The sequence below is a fragment of the Sminthopsis crassicaudata genome, chromosome 5, assembly GCF_048593235.1.
Source record: "Sminthopsis crassicaudata isolate SCR6 chromosome 5, ASM4859323v1, whole genome shotgun sequence".
Taxonomy (NCBI): Eukaryota; Metazoa; Chordata; class Mammalia; order Dasyuromorphia; family Dasyuridae; genus Sminthopsis; species Sminthopsis crassicaudata.
The window spans coordinates 281,312,802-281,327,259 of NC_133621.1; the positions used below are offsets into that span (position 1 = coordinate 281,312,802).

The 14,458-nt window shown below is 36.7% G+C and overlaps 1 long non-coding RNA gene across 1 annotated transcript in view; it reads right to left on the bottom strand.

The window, feature by feature from the left end:
- Positions 1-14,458, bottom strand: part of LOC141544759 (uncharacterized) — a 155,428-nt gene that overhangs the window by 67,194 nt on the left and 73,776 nt on the right. The window lies entirely within an intron of this gene.

A 14,458-nucleotide genomic window follows, 5' to 3' on the forward strand; every position in this document is an offset into this window, starting at 1 on the left:
CAAAAGCAATGTGGAATTATGCTAAGAAAAAATGGCTAAAAAATAACTCACACCTATTAAAATGACAGAAAGAAAAATGAGATATGCAGGAAGAGATGTGGAAAAATTGGGACACAAAGACAGTTGGTTCATTTGTGTTGGGACCAATTCAACCATTCTGGAGAACCATTTGCCCAAGGGCTATTTCAAACTCTGCATACCTTTTGACCTAGCAGTACCACTAGTTCTGTGTCCCAAAGTTAGATAGCTATCTGTTAGATAGGCATGTTTCTTGTGGTGGAAAAAATAGGAAATTGAGGAAATACCCATCAATTCAGTAATGAATTTGTGGCCTAGAATGCCCTAAAGAATGCCCTAGGAAAGATTTACATAAACTGATGCAAAAATCACGTAAGCAGAACCAGTAACAAGGTATGATGATGAATTGAAAATGACTTGGCTATTCTCCGCAATATGATCATCTAAGACACTTTCAAAGGATTTAATGAAAAATTAACCAGAAACACCAGAGAAAGAACTGGTGGAATCTGGATGCAGATTTAAGCACTTAATTTTTAAATTTTTCATGATCTGTATTTTCTTTTGCAACATGGCTAATAAGGAAATGTTTTCCATGACTGCATATATAATCTATATAAAATTGTCTTCTCAATGTGAGAAGAGGGGAAGGAGAGAGGGAAAGGATTTAGGACTCAATTTAAAAAATACAAATGTTAAGGACTGTTTTTACATGTAATTAAAATATGTATTCACATATATACATATAAGAAATTTTAAGTGGCTAAAATGTCAGTTTTTGACCCAGAGAATCCATTGCTAGGCCCATATCCCAAAGAGGTCAAAGATAGAACGGTCCCATATAAATCACAGTGTTTATAGCAGCATTATTTGTAATAGAAAAAAACCGGAAATAAAACAGATGCCCCTTGGTTGGTGAATAGCTTGTGCCCTAAGAATGACTAGGAACAATGAACAACTATGGATTTAATTATATTTTTTCCTGGTTCAGCCCTGGCTTCACATCTGATTTAGTCTTTCATTTCCAACTGTGTTTTTGACATTTCGACCTGGATATCAATGGATACCTGACACCTTACATGGCCATAACTAAATTCAGTATCTCTGCTCCCAAAATCTCCCACATTCCAAACTTCCCTATTCCTGTTGAGCTCAACACAATTCTCTTGAGTTACCCAGACTCACAACTAAAATATTAACCTTGACTTCTCTTATTATTAACTATTAACTTCTTGACTTCCCTCTGACACAGTTACCATGCTAGTAAAACACCTTATCACAATATAGCTGGACTATTACAATCACCTTTTCATTTGTGTTCCCTGCCTCATCTACTCCCTACTCCCTACAATTATATCAATTGTTGAATTAATCTTCTCAAGTTTGACTGTCACCCATAACCTAAATCAATAAAAACTCCACAGTGGCATCCTATCACCTCCAGGATTAAAAAAACAAAAAAACAACCTACCTCTCTGACATCCAGAACCTTTTATAACATCCCCTCAACTTCTCCAATTCGCTTCTACATTCTAAGAACTCTGATCTGTTGACAATGATGATCTTGCTGTTCCTTGGAAAAAAAAAAAAAAAAAAAAAAAAAAAAAACCTTTGCTCACAACTCCAGGGATTTGTACTTCCTGTCCATGGCTGGACTGGTCTATTTCATCTCTGATTCTAGACTTCCATCAAGTTCAATTAAAATATCACCCCCTTATAAAAAGGCTTTTTTGATCCCTCTTATTGTCAGTCCCTTCTCTCTGTTGATGATCTCCAATTTATTCTGTAGATATCTTGTTTGTATGCAGTTATTTATATGCTCTCTTCTCTATTACCCAAATTCAGGGACTGTTGTCTGCCTTTCTTCATATTCCCAGTATTTATCACAGTACCTGATAATAGATGTCCAATAAAAAATTATGGGCTGATAATTAAAAGTATATACAAATTATATTAACAAGTACAAGGTTGTTGTTTGGTTTTTTTGTTTGTTTGTTTTTTTGTTTTTTGGGAAAGAGAGTACTGATGGTGGGATAAAAAAAAAAGTGCTTCACTTAGAAAATGGAACTTAAGAAGTCTTAGAAAAAATAAGGAATTCTAAGAGGCAGAAGTGAAATCATAGGATTTGCCTCTGGCCACATGGTTACAAAGACTTGGGTTCAGTTTCCAACCTTAATATATACTTGTTCATTGAGCACATCAGGTTCATTTAAGATGTGAATTTAAGGGGCCCAACTCTTAAGGCTTGAAGTTGTGCGCTGCCATTATAGATTTGCTTTGGTAGAGTGAGTCTCTCAAGTTCTGTATACCAAAGAAAGGCATAATCCCCAAAAAAAAAAAAAAAAAAAACCAAAAAACCTTAAACAAATGGTTAAACTTCTTTGCTACTGGTGATATGAAGTTAGGAATACAAGGATCTTGGAAGTGGAACAGTGATCTCTAAAATTTCTTCTTTCAAGGATCAAATTGTAAAAATAAGAATTTTTTTAACTGTCCACCTGCTGCTATTCTTCAATCTTTTATTCAAACAATCAACTCTATAGCAATTAACTTAAGAAATTTGTGGATGGGAAGCATGGGATTTTTACAAAATATGGGAAGTTAAGGATATGAGCTACTTCATTTTTAGTCTATTACTAAAGTATGATTGTTCAATTTACTAAATAAAGGAGACAAGTAGAATTAACTTCAAGGAGAGATGGCACAAAAATGAGGGAAAATAATATAAATTAAAAGACAATATAAAATGTGTATAGCAAATGTATATGCTAACACTGAATGTTTTAGGTTACATTGACATCTGGTGGCAAGATTTTCAAATCTATACTAAAATATTTAGAAACCATTTTATTCATGAAATCATATATAGAAGTTTTGAAAATATGAAAGACCAGAATCATACAATGTAACAAAAGATTTTTCACTATTCAACTCATATTGCCAGGTAAGCAATTTAGAAAATTTGGACAAAAGAATCAGACTTGAAAAAGATTTCTCTGGTGATATGGCAACCACATTTTTATCTGTTGAGCTTTCTTTAAAATTCCTTCAATTCAACTGAAGCTTTCATTCAAGCCACTTTATATAAATGCCACAGTATGTGAAAGTAAATCCAAAAAGTGCTATATACAAAGAAAGTAATATGACCGATTGTGGTTTTTGTAATTTCCTTAATAGTTCAGGGTAATTTCCTTATAAGTTCAGGGTAACTTTGTTTCCTCCTAAATGATAGCTTCCACTAATATGGCATCTTCCTCCTTCCTCAATGATTTCTCTTTCACTGTCCTTTGTCTTACCCCGACCTCCTCACCTGGGAAATTCCAGTTCATTAGCTCTTCTACCTCAATACACTAACCTCAAAGAACTCATACACTCTTACTTGGACTAGGATTTCATTCAATCACTAAATCTCCATTTAGTCCTGATACATCTAGCTATCTAGAATGTCTTTACACCTGAAGCTTTTCCTGTGAAAAACGGAATCAATTTAATTTTATACCCATACCACATCCCACCAATCTTCCCCCTTCAAAGTATGACTATGATCTCTCAGTTCATAAACTTGCAAGTTTGCAATTAACTTTGACTCTCCCTCCCTTTTCTTATTCCATCCCTCATACCGGCATGTTATTAATTCTGCAGATTCTCTAATGTTTCATATAACCAATCCTCTATATTTTTGCAAAGAGTATCCATATTTTAGGCTTCCATACTTGAATTACTATAATTTATCCTCTCTTTATTGAGAATACCATACATCACTACCAAAACAATGTGGTTTTTTTTTTTTTACAGTCTTCAGCCTGACAATATTATCGTGATCAATAAAGGAGAAAGGAAAGAGAATAAGCAATTACTAAATCCCTATATGTGCCAGGAATTCTGCAAAGCACTTTATAAATATCTCATTTGATAATTATCATGACCCTGGGAATTGGATACTATCATCTTCATTTTATAGTTGAGTAGACTGTACAGTCTATAGTTTTCTCACTTGTAGACAGCAAACAGAAGTGATTAGAAAATGGCTGAGCATGTATATGAACTCAGGTAACCTAGCTGCCAAGAACTTAAAGTAGTTACCTCTTGCAACTCTCTCAAATACAACTTATCCAAGCCTTCAAGGCCCAACAAGGCCTTGTTAAGTTAACAACCTTAACCAAGTATTTCTTTACACCACCGCATAGCCCATCCTCCCCAGACAGTCTTGCTCTGCTGATGCTCACACATATCCTGCTCATCTACATCTGTTCATAATATTCTCTCTACTTGGCACACTCTCTCAATTATTTTCCATTCCCTGAGGATCAAGATCAACATTCACTTTCTCCAAAAAAGCTTTTCCAACTAGCACCATCAATTAATCAACCAACAAGCATGTATTAAACATTTACCACGCACATGATGCTGTACCAGGCTGGGGGATCCAAAGACAAAAACACAAAAGACACTGCTTCCTGTAGGTAATTACAAAAAAAAAATAGACAAAAAAGATGTGTTTCCTAAGGGAGACAATGTAAATAGATATAAAATAGAGAGTAAACATAACGTTACTTTAGTTGTACAAATAGTAATTGCAGGTATTAGAAAGACTTCACATAGAAACTGTGCTGAAAGAAGCAAAGAATTCTGAAAGGCAGAAATGACAAGGGAATGAAGCACAAAGAGGGAGACAGACTAGCCAAAGGTGGAGGGGGGAGATGGAGTAGATTGAGTAGCCCAATGCCCAGCAGAGCTAAATATACATAAGGAAACAAATAGATGTTCATTGGCTGAATACTACAAGTTCTATGTCTGAAGGTTTCAACATTTATTTTTTGGCATGAAGTCACATGGGATTTTTAATAAATACTTGATTGAAGAAATTTCCAATATTTCCCATATTAATACATATAATGATTTTTAAAGCATAACAGAAGCTAACAAAAAGCTGCTTGAGAAAGGAGGGGAGTGACATGGTCAAGCCTGTGCTTTAAGAAATCACTTTGTCACCTGCACATAGAAAATGGACTGGAGACAGAGGAAGCTGGAGTTAGGGACAACTATCAAGACTATTGAATGGACATTTACTTAGTTTCTAATTCTTTGCTATCACAAAAAGAATTGAAAAATGAGTAGATGCCCATCAATTGAGGAATGGCTGAACAAGTTGTGGTACACAATGCGTGTTAAGCAAAAATAAAGTAACTTCCGGGTCAAGATGGCGGTGTGGAGGCAGACAGCTGCTTGAGCTGCGCACTTTCTGTCAGCATTTACTTCATGACAAGCCTTGGAATTAATGCTTGGCCAGGAAAAAACCCTACAAATAATCACCAACAGAAGACATCCTTGAAATTCGCCAGAAAAGGTCTGTGTTTGTTTGGGGGAGGGGACAAACAGACAGAGTGCAGACTGAGGGCAAGCAGCCAGAGCAAGGCAGGCAGCTCACACAGCTCAGACCTGAGGGGGGAGGGGTGCGATCTCTTCCCCAGAACGACCTTTAACCCAGTGTGGATAGTCCTTCTTGGCAGTAAGGCAGGATCAGCAGAGAAAGTGTAAACACCGGAGGTGAAGAAAAAAACCCCAGAAAGCTAGCGTGTCTTGGGACCCGGCCATCCCCACCCCCACCCACAGTGACTCAACATGTTCTCAGACGCTCAGAGCAGAGACACAGTGCATCCATCACTGTCCTGTTAGCTCCTCGCTGCTGTCTCCCACAGTCTGTAGAGAAAGCTCGCTTACACCATCCAGCCCCAAACCCCCACCCCAGAAACAGACCAATTGTTTCTCTTGGCAATTTGTTTTCTCCCATTCCTGCTCTGACAAAAGGAACAAAAAATTTAAAGGGGCTCTAACCATTGACAGCTTCTGTATGGATAGAGAGCAGACTTCAAACCCTAAGGAGACTAAAAGCAGACTGTCTCCAGAGGAATCCCCTAAGGAAGATATGATCTGCTGCTCAATACACAAAATTCTCATAGAGGAAATCAAAAAGGCTCTATGAGAGCTAGAAGAGAAATGGGAAAAGGAAAGGAAAGCTTGGCAAGAGAGTCTGGAGAAGTCATCCCACACATTTAAAGACAGAGTGGATAAAGAAATCAAATCATGGAGGGCGGAGCCAAGATGGCGGAGAAGAAACACACGACTCAGTGAACGTCCTCACTCCCTCACAACCAATTAGATAAATTAAGTCTCAAAATTAGCTCAGGACTGATAGATACCACAAGGACTGGAAGCACGATTTACCAGCTGAAGAGAATCTGGAGTTTCAACAGGAAAGGTCAGTTCTCAGGGGAGGAATAAGAGAGACCAGCACAGACGGTGGGGTAGTGGCACACTGCGCCCATTGCGCTGGGAAGGGCTCTGGGATCAGAGAAGCCACTGAGGTAAAGGAATCTGGCACAGGCTGTTAGCTCTTCTCTGCTAATTATTTAGCAGTTCAGAAGAGAAAGCCAAAATATTTTAAAACAAATTAGATTTTCCCCGACCCGGGGGGGGGGGGGTGACTCAGCAGAGAATTGGCACCAGGGGGTGTGGCCTCAGCTACCACCTGAGAATAGTTAAGAGATTGACAAGTGGGTGGATACGGCCCAAGGCAACACACCCTGCCTAGCTTAGCTGGAGGGAGTGGAACTCAGCTCCAGGAAGTCCCAGAGAAGCGGAACCTTTGAACTAGGGACCGCGGTTTCTGGCAGACACTTCCAGTTTGAGCACAGGGGCTTCTCACGTCACCTGCTGCAGACGTCCACTCCCCACCCGGACACATAGGCTGGGCTTCATGCTGTCTTCACTATTCTACGCCCTCGAAGCACAGTAGTGCTAATCATCTCTGAGGCACTCCCAGGGAGGGGCTGGGGAACTCTCTCCCAGAGCTCTCTCTTAGCTCAGGCGCAGGGGCCATTGCATCCATCCGGTCTGGGAGGAAGCTGGTAAAGAAGTAAATAATTTCCTACCCCAGAGACAGACCCCAAAAGATTTTTTTAAGTATGAGCAAACAAGCTAGAAAAACCATAGATTCCTTCTATACAGAGAAAGAGCGGGTAACCAACCCCGAGGAAGTTGATAGCAGAGAATCAACAGACAACAACCTAAAGGGGAACGATTCCTGCCCCCCATCACATAACTCTCTCCTAGAAGAAGCTCTTAAAAAATTGAGGGAGATCGAAGAAAAATGGGGAAAAGAAAGGGAAGTTATGATAGAGAATAACAACGTACTGAAATTGGAGTTGGAAAAAATAAAGAATTCACAGGAGATGCAGGGAAACAAAATTAGTGAATTAGAAAAGGTTAAAAAAACACAGGAAAGTAGGATTTCTGAATTGGAAAAGATAAAAAAGTCTCAAGAAAATAGAATTTCTGAATTGGAAAAAGAAAATAATTCTCAAAAAAAAAATTAGGGAAATGGAAAAAAAACTCAATAGAGCAAAATAATTCATTTAAAAACGAAATTGGGCATTTACAAAAAGAACTAAAAACTGTGAAAGAAGAAAATAACTCCTTAAAAGTCAGGATGGAACAAATAGAAATGAATGATTCACAGAGAACCCAAGAATCAGTCAAACAAAACAAAAAAAATGAGAAGCTGGAGAACAACGTCAAATACTTACTGGGAAAATCTATAGACCTGGAAAATAGATCTAGGAGAGATAATCTGCGGATTATTGGACTTCCAGAAAACTATGACCAAAAAAAGAGCCTAGATTCTATTTTACAGGAAATTATCAAAGAGAACTGTCCAGAGATAATAGAAACAGAAGGGAAAGTAGATGTGGAAAGAATTCATCGAACTCCTTCTGAAATAGACCCTAAAAAAAGAACACCACGGAATATTGTGGCTAAGCTGCAGAATTACCACACAAAGGAGAAAATCCTGCAAGCAGCTAGAAAAAAACAATTTAAATACCAAGGTGCCACAATAAGGGTCACCCAAGATCTGGCTGCCTCCACATTAAAAGATAGAAGGGCCTGGAACCTGATATTCCGAAAGGCAAAAGATCAAGGACTGCAACCAAGAATGAACTACCCAGCTAAGTTTAGCATCTTTTTCCATGGAAGAAGATGGTCATTCAATGAAACAGAGGAATTCTATATGTTTCTAAGAAAAAAAACCAGACTTAAACAAAAAATTTGATCTACATCCACAAGACTGAAGAGAAACAGAAAAAGGTACACAGAACCCTTGAGAACTGTAACTTTGTTGTGGGTATATAAAAAATACTCAAGGATAATTTGATTTTACTGATATAAAAGAAAAAAAGGGGGGTGTGGTAAAGGGAAGGAGGTTGGTTCAGAAAAATGGGAAGGAGTGATAAAAAGAGGGAAACTACATCCCAGGAAGAGACATAGAAAATACACCATATCTGAGGGAACTTAGTGAGGGGGAGAATCATTGTGTGAATCTTACTCTCATCAGAAGAGGCTCAAAGAGTAAATAATTAGCATATTTGTTTTTCAGAGAATTTTCTCTCACCTCATTAAAAGGGGGGAGAGGAAAAGGGGAAAGGAAAAGGAGAATAAGTGAAGGGACTTGGAGGGAGGGGGGAGGGATCCTAAAAAAAAAAAAAAGAGGGAGGGTTGCGCGTCACAAGGGGGGTCTGTAAATTAAATATCGGGGAGGGGGATCAGGGGGGTCAAGGGAAAAAAGTATAATCTGGGGATAATACGATGGCAGGAAACACAGAATTAGTAATTTTAACTGTAAATGTAAATGGGATGAACGATCCCATCAAACGGAGACGGATAGCAGATTGGATCAAAAAGCAGAACCCTACAATATGTTGTCTGCAGGAAACACACTTAAAGCAGGGAGATACATACAGAGTAAAGGTAAAAGGTTGGAACAGAGCCTATTATGCTTCAGGTAAAGCCAAAAAAGCAGGGGTAGCTATCCTTATCTCAGATCAAGCAAAAGCAGAAGTAGATCTCGTTAAAAAAGATAAGGAAGGAAACTATATCCTGCTGAAAGGTAGCATAAATAATGAAGCCATATCAATACTAAACATATATGCACCAAGTGGTATAGCATCTAACTTTCTAAAGGAAAAGTTAAGAGAACTGCAAGAAGAAATAGACAGTAAAACTATAATAGTGGGAGAACTCAACCTTGCACTCTCAGATTTAGACAAATCAAACCACAAAACAAACAAGAAAGAAATTAAAAAAGTAAATAGAACATTAGAAAAACTAGGTATGATAGACCTTTGGAGAAAACTGAATGGCAATAGGAAGGAATATACTTTCTTCTCAGCAGTTCATGGATCCTATACAAAAATTGACCATATATTAGGACATAGAGATCTCAAAATTAAATGTAGGAAGGCAGAAATAATAAATGCCTTCTTCTCAGATCACAATGCAATAAAAGCTACATTCAGTAAAAAGTTAGGGGTAAATAGACCAAAAAGTAATTGGAAACTGAATAATCTCATCTTAAAGAATGACTGGGTGAAAGAGCAAATTATAGAAACAATTAACAATTTCACCCAAGATAATGATAATGATGAGACATCATATCAAAATCTTTGGGATGCAGCTAAAGCAGTAATAAGGGGAAATTTTATATCTTTAGAGGCTTATTTGAAGAAAATTGAGAAAGAGAAGATTAACGAATTGGGCTTACAACTTAAAAGGCTAGAAAAAGACCAAATTGTAAACCCCCAACCAAAAATTAAACTCGAAATACAAAAATTAAAAGGAGAAATCAATAAAATCGAAAGTAAAAAAACTATTGAATTAATAAATAAAACCAAGAGTTGGTTTTATGAAAAAGCCAATAAAATAGATAAACCTTTGGTAAATTTGATCAAAAAAAAAGAAAGAGGAAAATCAAATTGATAGTCTTACAAATGAAAAGGGGGATCTTTCCACCAATGAAGAGGAAATTAGAGAAATAATAAGGAGTTACTTTGCCCAACTTTATGCCAATAAATTTGATAACTTAAGTGAAATGGATGACTTTCTCCAAAAATATAGGCTCCCTAGATTAACAGAGGAGGAGATAAATTGCTTAAATAGTCCCATTTCAGAAAAAGAAATAGAACAAGCTATTAATCAACTCCCCAGGAAAAAATCCCCAGGGCCAGATGGATTCACATGTGAATTCTACCAAACATTTAAAGAACAATTAGCCCCAATGTTATATAAATTATTTGAAAAAATAGGGGATGAAGGAGTCCTACCAAACTCCTTTTATGACACAGACATGGTACTGATACCTAAACCTGGTAGATCGAAAACTGAGAAAGAAAATTATAGACCAATCTCCTTAATGAATATTGATGCTAAAATCTTAAATAAGACATTAGCAAAAAGACTTCAGAAAATCATCTCCAAGATAATACACTATGATCAAGTAGGATTTATTCCAGGAATGCAGGGCTGGTTTAATATTAGGAAAACTATTAATATAATTGACCATATTAATAATCAAATTAATAAGAACCATATGATCATCTCAATAGATGCAGAAAAAGCATTTGACAAAATCCAACATCCATTCCTACTAAAAACTCTTGAGAGTATAGGAATAAATGGATTATTCCTTAGAATAATCAGGAGTATATATTTAAGACCGTCAGTAAGCATAATATGCAATAGAAATAAACTGCAACCTTTCCCAGTAAGATCAGGAGTGAAACAAGGTTGCCCACTATCACCATTACTATTCAATATAGTACTAGAAACGCTAGCCTCGGCAATAAGAGCCGAGAAAGAGATTCAAGGAATTAGAGTAGGAAATGAGGAAATTAAACTATCACTTTTTGCAGATGACATGATGGTATACTTAGAGAACCCCAAAGACTCTGCTAAAAAGCTACTAGAAATAATTCAAAATTTCAGCAAAGTGGCAGGATACAAAATAAATCCACATAAATCCTCGGCATTTTTATATATCACTAACAAAATGCAACAGCAAGAGATACAAAGAGAAATTCCATTCCAAACAAATGTTGAGAGTATAAAATATTTGGGAATCCATCTACCAAAGAAAAGTCAGGAATTATATGAGAAAAATTACAAAACACTTGCCACAAAAATAAAATCAGATTTAAATAATTGGAAAGACATTCAGTGCTCTTGGATAGGCCGAGCGAATATAATAAAGATGACAATACTCCCCAAACTAATCTATTTATTTAGTGCTATACCAATCAGACTCCCAAGAAACTATTTTAATGACCTAGAAAAAATAACAACAAAATTCATATGGAAGAATAAAAGGTCGAGAATTGCAAGGGAACTAATGAAAAAAAACTCAGAGGAAGGTGGTCTAAGTGTACCTGATCTAAAGCTATATTATATAGCAGCAGTCACCAAAACCATTTGGTATTGGCTACGAAATAGACCGGTAGATCAGTGGAACAGATTAGATACAAAGGACAAAAAAGGGTACATCTATAGCAATCTAATCTTTGACAAACCCAAAGATTCCAACATTAGGGATAAAAATTCATTATTCGGAAAAAACTGTTGGGAAAACTGGAAATTAGTATGGCAGAAATTAGATATGGATCCACACTTAACACCATATACCAAGATAAGATCAAAATGGGTCCATGATTTAGGCATAAAGAGGGAGATAATAAATAGATTAGAGGAACAGAGGATAATCTACCTCTCAGACTTGTGGAGGAGGAAGGAATTTATGACCAGAGGAGAACTAGAGATCATTATTGATCACAAAATAGAAGATTTTGATTACATCAAACTAAAAAGTTTCTGTACAAATAATACTAATGCAAACAAGATTAGAAGGGAAGTAACAAATTGGGAAAATATTTTTAAAAACAGAGGTTCTGACAAAGGTCTCATTTCCAAAATATATAGAGAACTGACCATAATTTATAAGAAACAGAACCATTCTCCAATTGATAAATGGTCAAAGGATATGAACAGACAATTCTCAGAGGAAGAAATTGAAACTATATCCACTCACATGAAAGAGTGTTCCAAATCACTACTGATCAGAGAAATGCAAATTAAGACCACTCTGAGATACCACTACACACCTGTCAGATTGGCTAAGATGACAGGAACAAATAATGACAAATGTTGGAGGGGATGTGGGGAAATTGGGACACTAATACATTGCTGGTGGAGTTGTGAAAGAATTCAGCCATTCTGGAGAGCAATCTGGAATTATGCCCAAAAAGTTATCAAACTGTGCATACCCTTTGACCCAGCAGCGCTACTACTGGGATTATATCCCAAAGAAATACTAAAGAGCGGAAAGAGACATATATGTGCCAAAATGTTTGTGGCAGCTCTTTTTGTTGTAGCTAGAAACTGGAAGATGAATGGATGTCCATCAGTTGGAGAATGGTTGGGTAAATTGTGGTATATGAAGGTTATGGAATATTATTGCTCGGTAAGAAATGACCAGCAGGAGGAATATAGAGAGGCCTGGAGAGACTTAAATCAACTGATGCTGAGTGAAATGAGCAGAACCAGAAGATCACTGTACACCTCAACAACAATACTGTATGGGGATGTATTCTGATGGAAGTGGAAATCTTCAACATAAAGAAGATCCAACTCACTTCCAGTTGATCAATGATGGACAGGGGTAGCTGCACCCAGAGAAGAAACACTGGGAGGGGAATGAAAATTGTTAGCACTAATATCTGTCTGCCCAGGTTGCATGTACCTTCGGATTCTAATGTTTATTGTGCAACAAGAAAATGATATTCGCACACATGTATTGTACCTAGACTATATTGTAACACATGTAAAATGTATGGTATTGCCTGTCGTCGGGGGGAGGGAATAGAGGGAGGGGGGGTAATTTGGAAAAATGAATACAAGGGATAATATTATAAAATATATATATATATAATAAAAAAAATAAAATAAAATAAAATGATAAAAAAAAAAAAAAAGAAATCAAATCATTGAAAAAAAAATATAGTGAATTGAAAAAGGTAAACAACTCCAAGGAAAACAGGATTAGTGAGTTAGAAATAGAAAACAGCTCTCTAAAAGATAAAATTGATGAGATGGAAAAGATTCCATAGAAGATAAAAACTCAACTGGACAATTACAAAAAGATATAAAAAAAGTCAGTGAAGAAAATACATCATTGAAAATTATAATCGAACACGTAGAAATGAATGACTCCAGGAGAAACCAAGAAGTAGTCAAGCAAAACCAGAAAAACAAAACAATTGAAAAGAATGTCAAGTACCTTATTGGAAAGACAATAGACCTCGAAAACAGATCCAGGAGAGACAATTTGAGAATAATCAGACTCCCTGAAAAATGTGACGAAAAAAAAAGAACCTGGACACTATTTTCCAGGAAATTATCAAAGAGAACTGCCCAGATGTTTTGGAAACACAGGGTAAAATAGACATTGAAAAAATTCATCAATCACCTACTGAAAGGGACGCTAAAATCTTAACGCCAAGAAATATAGTGGCCAAGTTCAAGAACCAGCAGACAAAGGAAAAAATATTGGAAGCTACTAGAAAAAAGCAATTCAGATATAGAGGAGCCACAATAAGGATAACCCAGGATCTAGCAGCATCAACATTAATGGAACGAAGGGCCTGGAATATGATATTCAGAAAGGCTAAGCAACTTGGCAAACAGCCAAGAATAACTTACCCAGCCAAAATGAGCATCCTTTTCCAGGGAAGAAGATGGACATTTAACGAAATAAATGAATTCCATCTATTCTTGATGAAAAAAACACATCTCCACAAAATGTTTGATCTTCACATACAGAACTCAAGAGATTTCTAAAAAGGTAAAAAGAAATCTTGAGGACTATATTTCTGCCATCAAAATAGGTAAAAAACACATGTATAATTTGTCCTAGAAACTAGAGGTGGAAAGGAAATTATAACCTAAAAAAGGGTAAAGTGGTGGTACTACATCTCATGAAGAGGCAAAGGTAACCTATTATATCTGAGAGAAAGAAAGGAGAGGGATGAACATAGTGTGTATCAATAGACATATTCAGTTTATGGTGAAACTTCTTCCACTTCATTGAAAAGTGAGAGGTAAGGAGTAAGATAAGGGGAAGGGAATACAGAAATTTCGAGGAAAAGGGGTAAAATAAGGGGAGGAACTTTAAGGTGGGGGAGAGATCCTAAAAAGGGAGGGCTGTGAAAAGCAAGTGGTGTTCACAAGTTTAATACTGGGTAGGGGGGTAAAAGGGAAGGAAAGGGGAAAAGCATAAGCAGGGTTAATAGGATGGCAAGCAATATAGAATTAGTCCTTCTAACCATAAATGTGAATGGGGCAAACTGCCTCATAAAGAGGAAGCAGTTAGCAGACTGGATTAGAAGTCAGAATCCTACTATATGTTGTTTACAGGAAACACACCTGAAACAGGGTGAGACATTCAAACTAAAAGTAAAAGGGCGGAGCAGAATCTATTATGCTTCAGGCAAAACTAAAAAAAGCAGGAGTAGCCATCCTCATCTCAGATCAAGCAAAAACAAAAATTGATCTAATT